This window comes from Podarcis melisellensis (genome assembly GCF_964234715.1).
Source record: "Podarcis melisellensis genome assembly, chromosome: 4".
NCBI classification, from domain to species: Eukaryota; Metazoa; Chordata; class Lepidosauria; order Squamata; family Lacertidae; genus Podarcis; species Podarcis melisellensis.
Genome location: NC_138531.1, coordinates 42,961,720 through 42,976,453, shown reverse-complemented (window position 1 = coordinate 42,976,453; position 14,734 = coordinate 42,961,720). Strand labels below are relative to the sequence as shown.

Here is a 14,734-nt window from a genome sequence, read left to right as displayed (position 1 = left end):
GCATGATCAAGGATACCATTCAAGAACAGATTCCAACCAGGCAAACAAATGTAACGAGGGTGGAGATAGGGATGGGGAAATTCAATTCTGTTCACATTTAATCCACACTTTCCAAAACTGAAACTGACAGATTTGCCCATCACTAAGAGCACAGCGGAGTCAGTGGGGAGATAGCCTGGGGAGAAGGGACATGTGGAGACTCCAGAGGGCCAGATGGAGAGGACTGGAGCACTGCATTCAGACCCTGCAGGGCTGGGCCTCCCCATCCTGAGCTACAAGCATCATTGGTTTAACAACAATAAAAACAAAATCAAGCTGAGGAACTGTCAAATATTAACCAAGTTAAATGTTGTGGTTGGTCACATGTTTGCAAAGGGGATAAAAAGTCTAAGCCAAGAGTTAATTGATAATTGGTTGAATTATTCATCTGTTATTAATGGTTACTAATGAGCAACACTGGAATAATCAATGCTCAAACCCCACACTTTGCCAGATGTCATGTTAATTGCTATTGAAGACAGCAATAGCCTCACAAACTGCGGAAACAAATTAGTGTGATTGATTCAAACTTAGCCACCTCGTGCCTTGCTGGAGCATTTTTCCAGCTGTACTTCAGCAAAGAATAAACTCTTCTGAGCTTGTTGAAAGGGATTTTGCCTATGGTATCACAGTGCTCTGCTTCAGAATAAATGCCATAAATCTGACTTAGGCAAATATTTGCTTTGAGAATGTGTGTTGCTGCATGATAATAGGCAAAGAACTACCCATTAACCTTCAGTGTATAAAATGTTAAAACAAGCTGGTGTTTGTGGATAATTAAATCTAAAATTCACTCCTTGCCATGGAGATATTTGTTGTTATTTTTCTTATTATGTTGCATTTTTAAACGATGGTTTATGAGTTGGAACAAAACTCTTAAATGTACTCAATGGCATTTGGGGTTATTAAAAATAACGCAGCATTGTTAAGTTGCTATTATTTTAACCCAAAACTATTGTTATTTGAAGACCCGCACAGTATTCAATTCTGTGGCTAGCAAGGAAATGCTTACCTTCTGAAACAGGTCAAACAGTCACATAGCAAAGAAACGGAAGTTTATCTGTGGGTTTTTAATGTTTCTGCCTACTCCATGCTGAACTTACTTTTGCACATATTATTGTTCATTTCTAGAGCACCCACATTAACTACGTAACTACACATGACTCATCTATAACAGCAGTAAAGCCACCGTTCATTTCTAAACTGGCTCAAATCTGCTGAAGCTTAGAATGTAGGCCATTTCTGGCACTGTGCCATTTACCTTACACGGGATAACTTACCTGTGGATTGTGCCCATAGTAAATGATCTGCCTTCTAGTAGAAATAGCACTTTGCCAAAGCAAGCCAAATCTTAACCTACTGAGGATGGCTGTAGCCATTAGCAAAGTTATGTTAAGAAAAATGAGGAGATTGTGTAAAATTTTGGAACTGTTCTTTCTCACATCTCTATAATCTTTTTGGTGCCATTGAAGCTCTTCCTTTTTCAACAAATCTTTTATGTGGGGATTTTTACTCCAATCTGTGTTTGCATTGGAGTTGATTTTCTTAAAATGTACATGAAATTGTTTTGTTTTTATATAAAATTGTTTTAATTGAATTAATATATGGAATTCTTTTACACATGTTTTCATTTTAAAATCATTTCAGATAGTTTATAGGAAGCAATTAACCAGTGTGCAATTCATAGTGTGCAAAAATGCATTCTATTTGGGGAATTGCTTTGCAACAATTTGTATGTTAGGAAAAACCACACACAAATGTGTGCAGTAGGATAAATTTGCATTACCAAAATTAACATCCTCACCCATCCATACCAAGTGATTAACTTTTACACATACCTCTTTGGTTCTCTAGATTTGTGCAAGTTTAAGCATTATTTCATATATTCTAAGTCTTTGCTGGAGGGAGTATCTTGAGTAGAGTTAATGGATATTCCCACCAGTAGAAGGGGTGGAGTGTGGCTACTCCAATTATTACTTTCCATATATAATATATGGACATGGTGTCAGTTTGCATTTCTTGGTACAGAAAGTACCAGAAAGCAGTTCAAAAGCACGCCAGTGCAAGTTGGTAAATAGGTACCACTGTGGCAAGAAGGTAAACGGCATTTCCGTGCACTCTGGTTTCCATCATGGTGTTCCATTGCACCAAAAGTGGTTTAGTCATGCTGGCCACGTGACCTGGACAGCCGTCTGTGGACGATGCCGGCTCTCTCAGCCTGAAATCGAGATGAGCACCGCACCCCATAGTCACCTTTGACTAGACTTAACCATCCAGCGGTGCTTTACCCTTACCTATTACTTGCCTTGTAGGCTTCTACATCCACCAGATCTCAAGACATGAAGGCGCTAATATTTTTGAGTTAGTGGGACACTTCATTTTAGCTTCCTGGCATTAAATTTTGTGCACTGGAGTCTTTCTCATTTATACATAGAAAGATCATCCTTCTCTGTCTCCAGATTTAATATATTGAGTGAAACCTGTAAAATCTTACAGTCTGCAAACATTCAATCGATTTTTTAATTTTCTTTTTCCTCTACCATTTCTAATGAGGTTCTGGGTCTAGGGGGTATATCTGTATCCTACACTGCCAGAACAATTCAAAGACTGGTTCTAATTTATTGGTCTTCCTAAGTATTCTACTGCCAGCCAGTTTAATGAGATATTCTGTTCTTCTGCATAGTATTGTTTAATTTCTGTTACCAATTAGTTTATACATTTCCTTGCCTTTACCAAGTGAGCTAATATTTCAGCATTACTTGTAGTAGTGTACGCAATCTGCAAGCCAATCAGTTCCTTTACTAATTCCTAATTCTTCTTCATATATCACTAAATGGTCCTTCCATCATGTAGCTCATGAAAACCAGATTTGAAATACTATTCCTAGCCTTCCCCAGAACAGGAAAAATAGTGTGATATATAAAAGGAAGCCTACGCAAGCAAAGAACATACTTACTCAAACATATATCAAATAAAGGCAGGCCTAAGACAAGTTTCCACAAGATTGGGGAGCAAAATAAATATCCCTTTCTCGATGAAGTTGGAAATCACCATGGCTTTTCTTCATTCCCACTGTCTACAGCTTGTCAAGGCTCTGGATGTGTGCATATTACACCTGTGCTGAGGGAACTGCACTGGCTCCCAATCAGTTGCCAGGCCATGTTGAAGGTCTTGTTGTTAACATATAAAGCCCTGAATAATTTGGAACCAGGTTACATGAAAGACTGCCTGTCCCTGCATAGAACACTTAGATCACTTGGGGAAATTCAACTCGTGGCACTGCACCCTACAGACTATCATAGAGTGGTGACCCCAAAGCAGGCATCCTGTACATGCACTGGCATCAGTTTCCAGAACGTACAGGCAAGCGGGTACTTTTAATTGATGGATGTATCTAATATACTTTTCTCAATCTCTGGCTTTTTCCTGCAAATATCTAGAGCATATTCACCCCCATTGTTTAGCCTAGACTAAGATGCATCTCCGAGGGCCTTCTGACGGTTCCCTCATTGTGAGAAGTGAGGTTACAGGGAACCAGGCAGAGGGCCTTCACGGTAGTTGTGCCCACCCTGTGGAATGTTCCCCTGTCAGATGTCAAGGAAATAAACAACTATCTGGCTTTTAGAAGGCCTCTGAAGGCAGCCCTGTATAGGAAAGCTTTTAATGTTTGATGTTTTACCGTGGTTTTACAATTTGTTGGAAGCTGCCAAGAGTCGCTGGAGCAACCCAGTCAGATATGTGGCATAATAATAATAATAATAATAATAATAATAATAATAATAATAATTGCCCCAAGGCCAGATTTGGCCTATGTAGAATCATCTGCTGCCCACAGGGAAAAGACTAGTGAAGAAGCGTTTGTGGCATTGGGACTTGTTGCCAATCTGATCTGAGAGTCCCACCACCTCCCACTACCTTCTCAGGGTATCCCTACCATAAAATTATTGATGACTAAGTATGCGCTGTGTCTGTTTCCTTCTAGTCTCTGCATTGAAAGCTGCTTTAATTTTCACCTTGTCGATCTGTTAGCAGCTGATCAAGCTTTAGAATGCAATATCAAACCTTGACTGGTCATTCCTAGGTAGTATAGCTAATCTTATTTACACCAGCTCTTCACAGAAGAATAAAAACCTTCCTCTGGCATTGTTCCCTGCCACTTCTGAGTTGCAGCCTAGAGAGCCTGGAATTCTTTTTTAACCTCATCTGTGGCATTGATTTTATCTCAGTAAGAGCCAACTTTTCTTCTATATCTAACTAGTTGTGTTCAAGTTAATAAAATTAGAGATTTCTTTACATGAAAGCATGGCTTGGATGTGAGTTTAGCCAACTGGATAGACATACAGTCTAAAGTACACTGAGGCCAGAACCATCTGGGTGTATTTATACAAATACCTATATCTTCCCATATTCAGAACATCTGTCTGAAGTTTCAATAGCTCTTTCCATTCAGGGATTTTTTCTCTCATTCTGTTAAAATGGCTTCCGCAACACCCATTGGTCAAACCTATCTGAAAACAGCCATCTACACACACACACACACACACACACACACATCCTGCCTCAAAATGTGCTGTATATTCATTGTACTGATGCAGTCAATATAATGCACACATACTGTGAAGTGTAGAATTAGCCCCTGAAACATGGCTAATATGAGAAGTGTATTGATTCCACATTGAAAACATTAAGCAGGGCAGTGTGTTTGAGTTAGCCTGTTCTGCTCCCAGTGGAATGAGTTAGTTGATATTCTCAATTTGCAGTTTCTGGTGAACAGATTCCAGTACCCCTTTTCATACTGCAGGTTTGGTGTGTGTTTTTCTTGTTTCAAAAGTTGCAACAGAGATGTCTCATGGGGAAAATACCATTGAACATAAAGAAGGTTACTACATTCACACCCTGAATTAGAGTTTGGCAAATATTCTCTGTTTAATTTTATTTTATTTGGCATTGAGTTTGATTTCCCCTGTGAATCTGTCGTCATCCACCTTGGGGAACATTTCTGAAGTCAATTAATTAGCTTCTGAAACCCCAGAAGCTGAGAAACGTGTTGACAAGTTGGTTTTTACAAAGGCTACACATCCAAATTAACTGAGGACAATTAATCTTAAAATGTAATGAAACATCTTTTCCTCAAGTATGTGCTTCATGTATGTGTTGCTTCAAGGATAATCTGCCTCACAGGGTAATCTGTGCCTCAGTTCTGAGACTCAGGGACATGTCCTGGGGCAGGAGTTCCAAAACCACCAGTTATCCCGTTATTCATTCATCGCTACAACAGGAAGAAAAATCATTAAGTGGTTTGAGAGAGGGGATTTGGGTAACCACTACCCTGGGCAAAATGAGAGAGACTCTAAAAGATATCTGCCAGGTCTCCAAGAGAAAAAGGGTTTTCTGTTGCCAGAGACCATGATAACATAAGAGCTTAGTGCAAAAATTAAAACAGTGAACTTCTGAAAGAAATCTATATTTCAACTTCATGTATACATATATTTGAAAATTTATTTGGACCTTCTATTACATAGCTCAGATGAGTCAGAGAAAATTCACTAAGGTCCAGAGGACCACTTCTAAATATATTTCCATAACTGTATTTTATGCTAAGACTCATGAAATTTGGAATTTGACATCAATGCAAATTTTCAAATAATCTTTGCTGCAACTGCTAGATAAAACCTATCAGAATGGAAAAAAAATCCATTTTAAATAGATTCATATATATATATATATATATAGATTTCAGTGGTTCTGAGCAGGTCTCTTTTTGACTGCATCAGACTATATCTTACCTTGAACACCCACCAATGCCCAAGTTACTTATGCATCATCAGGGACTTTTTGAGATGAGGTGACCAGAACTGTAGACAGTATTCAATGTGTGGTTTCACCATAAATTTGTTTAACAGTATTATGATATTGGCAGTTTTATTTTCAACCCCTTTCCTAAATATCCCTAATGTCAAATTTGCCTTTCTTACACCTAGCTCAACATTACGAAGATACCCACTATGACCCCTGGTCTTATTACCAGTCAGTCACTTCCATTTCAGACCCCATTAGCGTATTGTGAAACTGGTGGGGGCAGAAGGTTGCCCCAAAGTGCATCATTGTATACTAGCGTTATGTTTAATCACATTTGCTATTTTAAACCCCGTTTATTCACTTTTGAGTGGCAGTTTGGAAAGGGAGCTTCTCACAATCCCTTTTTGTTTTAGCCACTCAGAACTTGGTGTCATCAAAAAACCTGAGGCTACCATAACTCTAGATCATTTATGCACAATTAGAAAAAAAAACCCAACAATGTCACAGTACTGATCTTTGCAGGGGACCCCATTTTCGAATTCACTCCATTGCGAGGACTGTTTATTTATTCCTACCCTTTGCTCCTTTCTGTTCTGATGACTAAGGAGTCTTTGGTGAGGGACTTTACATAAAGGTTTATATTAAGGTTTATATAAGCAATGTTGACCAGATCACCTTTATACTTGTTGACACTTTCAAGGAACTTTAAAATGTTAATGAGACACAACTTATGACTGCAGAAGTTATGCTGACTTTTACTTTCCCAGTAATTCATACTAGAGAAGTCTCATATAGCAAAGGCTGGATGATCCACTTGCCAGAGAGGCTGTCTGCTGGCATCCTGCATTACAAATCCTGCATTAAGGAGAAGTTGAACTAGATGCCCTCTAAGGATTCTTTCACCTCTATGATTCCAGATAGCATAGTCCTATCGGTGGCTGGTTGCAACAGACTGGAAAATCTGGTACAAATTCCATGATACACTTCTGAATCCAGAGAGAGAAGGAACCACAAAGATGTAATGATGCGGGCATTTCCCACCCCAGCATCAACTTTTAATGGACTTCAGTGGGCCTCACACACGTTTCAACAAAGCAGTGGGGGAAATGCTGTGTTCAAAACACTCCCAGAGGACTGCAAATATACAGGCAGGGAGCTTCAATCAGCTTATGGGCATTATGTTGTGCAGGCCTGCTTTAGACTCATAAAAATCTGATTCTAGCAACTGCTAGACAATATTTTCTTAAAAGGTTTATATGAACATGGACAATATATTTCTTACTTTCAAGCAGAGGATTTAATTTACACATTGTAATGGCTGCATCTTGTTTGCCAGAAGCAAGAGAAATGAGCCAGAATTTAAGGCATGGCTCATTGATGCTCATGGCCAATGGCAGCACAAAAGTAAAATGAAATAGCATATTGCCTGTGCGTATAGGAACAAGCCAAGTTGAAATGATCGTAAATGTTTTCTGAAAGTTGGCCCCATCATCTGTGCCTGTTGCTAGTGAATTTCTGCCGGCTTGGGAATTCCCAGATGAGGGATAACTTCTCTCAGTTAACCAGATCAAGAGAACTTCCTTGCAGTGGCGTAGCATGGGTTGTCAGCACCCGGGGCAAGGCAAGTAATTTGTGCCCCCCCAAAATTTGTAACCCCAAAAGCTTACTGGCATGGGGACCAAAGATGCTGCATGTTCAATGGGAACTAAGTGCAGAATTGTTAAATATAAGAATCAAAGCTAAATTGATGGTTAGGATTAATGCATTGGTCAATTGACTGATCCATATAACAATAATGAATTTATCATATTGTGGGCACAAGCATTATAGAATTAAACTTATTCCTACTCAGTGTATTGTATCATATTGCACACTTTGGCTATGGACCCACATCAATGTCTTACCACCCTGCCCCTCTGCTGCCAGCTGTGATGTCTCTGACGAACAGCTCTTAAAACAGAGTGAGTTTGGTGTGTGAAGGGATGGGATAAAAATAAGGATGGGGGAAGAAGGCAGGAAATTCTGTTTGTTATATCAGAGTACTTGAGATAGTAAGTTGCTACAACCAAGATGTGGGCTAATTATGTGTGCACCACTCCAGCCCAGACTGCATTATGTCAACTGCAGTTTAGTAGTTAAGGCAAGTGCAGTTTTAAATGGCAGTTGCCACGGCAGGCAACCTAATCTGGATCAGGACCACAGCACACTTTTCCCTTTCCTGCTGCTATTCTATCAAACGGCAGGTTCCTTCCCAAAACAGACTGTAACCATGGTAGTGTTGGTGGTGAGAATTTGAGTTAGCATTGCAGTAGGCAGAGGATGGAACAGTTAAAGCCCCACATGTCACAGACTCAATCTGGATCAGAGGTCTTCCCAGCAGTAACTTCTATTTTTCATTAAAGGTAAATAGAAATGCTATGATGCATTTAATATAACATGTAGTTTGGCCTGCCCACGAGCAAAAAGCTTTAAGTGAAGCAGGGAATCATATACCAGTGGTGGACCTTGGGATCTCAAATTTCAGCAGCACCCTTGTACCTCTCGCCATCCGTTTACCTCATAGTTGAGGCGCCTCCTGCTGCACCCCCAAGGCTCAACACTCAGTGAGACCGAATTGGTCAGTCTCCCCTAAATCTGCCCCTGCATACATACTCATTTATATTACTGAAGTTCTGGTTAGGGCCGTGAAATATACTTGGAGTACTGCAGTGATTTCATGCTCTTTATTGCAGCTTGTAAAACAGGGATTAAATTTCCCCCAAACCTCAATCTTTTATATATATTATTTACACAATGAGTCCCGTCTGATTGGCTGATTCTGGTTTTTTTTGTTGAATATATGCTATATGGTAATTTATGGACCTAATAGGTATGGTGATGGAGGAGACTCTTGAGAATCCCATGGACTGCAAGAAGATCAAACCTATCCATTCTGAAGGAAATCAGTCCTGAGTGCTCACTAGAAGGACAGATCCTGAAGCTGAGGCTCCAATACTTTGGCCACCTCATGAGAAGAGAAGACTCCCTGGAAAAGACCCTGATGTTGGGAAAGATGGAGGGCACAAGGAGAAGGGGATGGCAGAGGACGAGATGGTTGGACAGTGTTCTCAAAGCTACCAGCATGAGTTTGACCAAACTGCAGGAGGCAGTGGAAGACAGGAGTGCCTGGCGTGCTCTGGTCCATGGGGTCACGAAGAGTCGGACACGACTAAACAACTAAACAACAACAAATAGGTATCTATTTGCACATAACAAAATATGTATTTTATCAAAGTAATTGTTGAACTGAAATACAATTAAGAAGTATATTAATAGTGAAATAATTATTAATACATACTGTTGCTGTATGTAGGTTTTATTTAATTTTTTTATCTTATATTTTGGAAATGTACATCCAGCTGTTTTTTCCCTTTAATTTTTTTGGGTGGCCCCAAGAGAGTGGGGCCCTAAGCTATAGCTTGTTTAGCATATATGTAAATCCAGGACTGGTTCTGGCACTGTTTAAACAGCATATTTTGTGGACTGGGCTGCTCCAAACGAATATACAATACATATTACCATATTTCCTGACATTCTCAGACACAGTAGGAAGGAAAGGTCAGGCTGCTTTGAGCTTTATTGCTTCTGTTTTGTTTTTGTTTTTGTTTTCCTGCAGGTTTTTTTTAATGCAATACCGTGTTGTGTTTTAATATAAGGGAAGTAGCATAATGATGGATAAGGGGTATAACTTTCTTTCCTTTGCTCCTAGGTCTAATTAGTGTGGCACAGTCTGAAACAATATTAGAAGCTTTGTTGCAATTTAATAAGTGCAAACTCCAGGCCTGTACAGCTGTTTATTTATGTCATATGCTGAAAGGGGCTCCCATATAGGGAAGAACGAGGATAAAATCATAAGCAATTACAGAAAAAGTAATTTTGCATGCAGTGTTTGGTGACAATAGGAAGCAGACATTGGTCTTCATATGGCTTTTTTGTGTAACTTTGCATTATCTGTTCACAATAGGAAATGCCTTTTTCTAGGTCCAGTGGTAAATGATTTATATATCCTGTCTCCATCCCGCGATCCCGAGTTACGTAAACTACCAACTAAGCCCTTAGATGAACCAGCTGATGACTATCATATTAAAAGCCTCTTGTTGCATAATAAATAAATTAAGCCCCTCATTGTTTAGTTTAATGCACACAATTTCAGAATTGAATAAAACATCTTTTGAAGTGTGAGTTACAGGATCCCATCATAACCACATAAAACTTCAGTAAAGCAACCCAAAGACCCAACTGTAGCTCTGATAAGGTCTTCAGTGAAGTATGCTCAAAAAGTTTAGCATATAAATCCTAAGAGGAAATGTCCCCTGTGAAGAGGGAATGATTGTTAGACCACTCTGGTGGAAGCAATAACTGGTTAAGGTGGCATCAGAGTGCTTTAGATGTATGGTGCAAATGTTGCCATGGTCTCTCATGCCAGTATTCATCTAATACAGATTGGTACTGATCTTAAGGAAATGTTAAACAGTCATTGTTTTGCTCTGCAGATTTTGTTAGCCAAATGTTCAACTGCTCAGACATTCATATATGAGGAGGCTTCTCGCTAGCCCTTCCATCACACTTGTCAGAGCTGTATCACAAGCCCATTGTTCAGCATAATATCAAAGGCTCTTGAACCATTAAACTGAATAAAATTTTGCCAGGGCAGTGAGGAAACAGAATTCCTCACAAATCATTTTTGTTTAGCACTCTGAAATTCCCTCTCTCATACTCATTCTCTCACATTCTTAGCATCATTCACCTATGGAATGTAGGAGACATGTCACATCTAGGTCCTGTCACAAATAAAGCTGAGAAATGAAATCTTGGATGCATAGAACCACCAGAGTTTAGTTGAACTAATAAAATCATAATTAAAAGTGTTGTTATGTAACTAATCCCAGAGGATCCCATCCTGCTTGATTAATAATTCAGATATTGAAGCATATTTAAAAGCTCCTAGGACTGTGCAATCAAAGACTCTTGATTTATTACTTCTTTGTGTACATCTTTTATTTATTTTTCAAATGGTTCCATACTCTATTTTTTTTAAAAAAAAACTTGCTGTCAGTCTTGTCTGGATAATTCTGAAAGCTGTATAATGGACATTGCTGAAGGGTCATTTATTTATTTGATTCTAAATGTGCTGCTTTAAGAGGTGACTAAGAGCCATTGCAACTGCAACAATTGCAGTTGCAAATGCAACAATTTAATGCATTTGTGGCAAAGAAGCAAAACTATGCCATTTTGATACTGTGAATTTTAATATTTTGAGGCGAAAACGCCCATCACCATAAGGAAGCTATGAAGGGAAGCAAGGCTAATGCATTGGCTCCGGTGAGTGACCGGCTGCCTTTGGCCCTTCCTCTACCACCACTTGGTGGCATCCATTCCAGCAGGTGACTGAGCAGAGCCCAAGAAGCAGAGTGATTCTGTTGAAAGACCAGCTGCCGTTCTGGCCTCCCCCAACTGTTAGCCAGCAGCAGCCATTCCAGCAGGCCACCTGAATTGCTTCAATCCCACCTGGGCTTTATAAGAACTGTAAATTTAGGGGCTCTCCATTCCAGTTATGCTGTCTCTTTTAGATTATAAACTTGAGGGCAATGACTACTGAGATCCTTTCTGGCTGAAGAGCTGGATTAAAAGAACTTTATACAAATAAATTTGCCACATATCTATTCACATAGCATCCTTAGAAGTAGTGTCATCTAGTACAAGGGTTTTCCAAAGTTTTGATATATGAAGCATGACATTGCTGTCATTTCAGCACCAATTGAAGGCATTTGTGTTTACTCGAGCATTTTAGGTTCTTTTTAATGGGCAACTGTTTTAGGCTTCTCAGTTTAGCTACTGTTTTTACTGCCTCCTGTATTTTCATGAATTTGTTTACTGTTTTATTGACTTGATTGCTTTTAATTTCTTTTATGTCATACTCCATCCTGGTACTGATGGAAGATGGAGCTTTCCAAACTTGTTGGTAACACACTTTTTACACATGCATTATTTCACGACACAGTAATTCAGTTTTGCTAGTAAACTGGAGGTTAAACTTAACTTTTTCCAGCCCCAGGAGGCGCGCTGGGAGTGTTCATGCGACACACCTACGCACTGCAGCCAACACACTAACATGTTGCGATACACAGTTTGGAAAGCTCTGGAGTAGATTTCTATTACATTTATTATGTTATATGTTTATAATCTACAATATCCACAATCCAAACAAACAAAAACAGCATTAAAACACCAAAAAACAAGACACACCTATCCTGCTAAGCAGATATGTCCTGCCTTCCATTGGCCACTTTTTACAGATGGATAGGCTCACTCACCTGTCAGTCACTAGATATCATGTCACTTAAATTTCAGTCTAAATTTGCTCCTTGCAGTTTTAATTCAAGTCAGCACTGCAAAGGATGATTTTTTGCAACCACATCTTGAATTCAAGCCACAACTGCAAAGATTCCTGCTAAAAGCCGGGCTTGCAGCTGGCATAAATTCAGCACCAACTGCAAGCGCCTCTTCCTGAAGGAATTACTTCCACACAGGAACTCAGAGTGGAAGCTCCATGGGGAATCAACCCCCAATTTGCCCCTCAAGCTTGAGATCTCGCTTCTTCTTCTTCTTCTATTATTATCCATCTATTCATCTGTCTTCTCAATCAGTTCCCACAGACATGATTATCTCCACTATACTGCTCCCGAACAAGTAATCATGTAGGAAGAATAATTAAATAGGAATCTCAAGGAACTTGTGAATACCATAACTGGCCAAAGGAAAGCAATCCAGTATTAAAGGGTATTATCAGGTGTTTCATCCCAATAATCAAAGATGATTCATAACTCATGAATCTTTTATACTTCTTATCAGTATAATGACATTAACAACTACTCCTAAAGAAGATGGATGGGTAGATGCCTAGATAGATAGATTGTAGGTAGGTAGACAGATAACACACCCACATAGTGATTAAAATATATTACATTACAATGCGTTACTGCAGTGTCACATCTGTTCTGGATTGTGGGCTTTGTTTTCAACTCTAAACAGCTTAATGTTATAATAAAATAAAGAGACTGATGTTCAAACACACGCAGATACACATTAGCTTCTTAATTTTATTATAACATTAAGCTATTTGAGTTCGGGCAAATGCAAAATAGATGTGCTACTGCTGTACTAATGATTGTTCTCAAGGCTTCACTTAAATTAACTTAATTTTTTACAGAGAAGAATGAGCTTCTTTGAATAGAAGATATATATAGGTAGTCATACATCTCTGTTGCATCAATAGGCAAAAAGCCTAATCCTAAAAACATTATGTGGCAGCAAGGTACATTGAAATCAAAAGGACTTGTACCTGCGTAATTAAATGGGGGGGGTGCAGTGCTTGTGTTTGCAACTTATTAAATGAAAAATTAAAGTTTTACATCAAGAGCTTGGTCAAAATGTGAAAAGTTAGCTTAATAACTCAAACTGAAACTGTAAGATATGAGTGTAAATGTGTCACTTTTACCAACACTTTTTGTCTTTCTGTTCTTCTCTTTGGAATATAAATGGATATGCATTGTTTGTTTCTAATTGTTACTAGATGCCATTATATTATTCTATATATGTATGGGATGTATTTATAATAATTTACAACTATTTTTTTTTATCCCAATCTTTTTATCACACCCTCGGTTTGTTGGAATTTGTTTCCTTTTATGCACTGCTTATCACCAATGTGACCCTTTGTGGATTAGTTGCATTTCTCATTACAAACAATGGAGATCGGCATGATATACAGTAATTGCACCCTGCAGCCAATCAGATGTTGTTCATGTCACAAAGTGACGGCAAGCAAAGCTAATTCAGACTTGAGAGCAATGCCTCTGGATCAGACACATCAATGATCCCAAACAATCAGGGATCGTATATTGAAGAGGATGGTTATGATCTTCTATATCAGCTCAGATTTGTCTGTGTGATGACATCACAGAAGGCAAATAAAGTAAAAGAGTGAAGGCAATGCTTCCTTATAATACATAAACACTTTTGAATTTGAACTGTACTTTAATAGCCCTCTGGCATCAAGAAATCACTGAAAGAAGCGGAAGGGACTTATAAGGTGTGATGCAGCTTTGTGGCAATTCGGCCACTGTTGCTTACTACCAGGGGGAGAGGGAACACAGTGCACTGCAAACACACCAGCCTAGCTAATTTGGCATTCCTGCTGTTGCATTTGCACTGTACCAACAGCAGCCCACATGGATAGCCGCTGCTGGAAAGAGGGAGACATTTTAACCCTGCTGAAAATGTTTGTGAAAGACAATGACTATTTTAATCTAAACCATTAAATAATCATCATCATCATCATCCTAACCCAATACTAGTTTCTGCATGAAGACATGATTTTGATCTGTGGCAGGATTGTGATTCGGGGATCAGTAAACTTTACCTGATAGCTAATTTGGGGAGATAAAGTTTAACATCTGCCAGGTACATTATCTTTTTGTCCACATTTTCCATCCATAACCTGGAAATGAGAGTGACCTATTTCACTGAATCTTTCTGAGAGTTAACCAGCAGAAACCACTCTGCTGATTAAAAATGCCAAATACATGGCAAAAGATAGTAAGATGGAAACAATGACATTGTTTATCATCTACAGAAACACAATGCGCTCTTGCCTTTCAGGATAACAAGCCTCAAGGTAAAAGACTGAAAACACATTAAGCAATAAGTCAATCATGATTTAATTTTTTGTTGTTTAACTTCAATACCATAATGGCCGCAGAAGATGAGACATTATAGACACATGAAGCTTCAGCATATACCACTAATTTTCAGCTTGATGTATCACCATCACACACTTTTTTCCAGACATATAGTC

General features: G+C 38.9%; 1 long non-coding RNA gene across 1 annotated transcript in view; it reads right to left on the bottom strand.

The window, feature by feature from the left end:
• Window positions 1-14,734, bottom strand: part of LOC309368711 — a 544,492-nt gene that overhangs the window by 206,456 nt on the left and 323,302 nt on the right. The window lies entirely within an intron of this gene.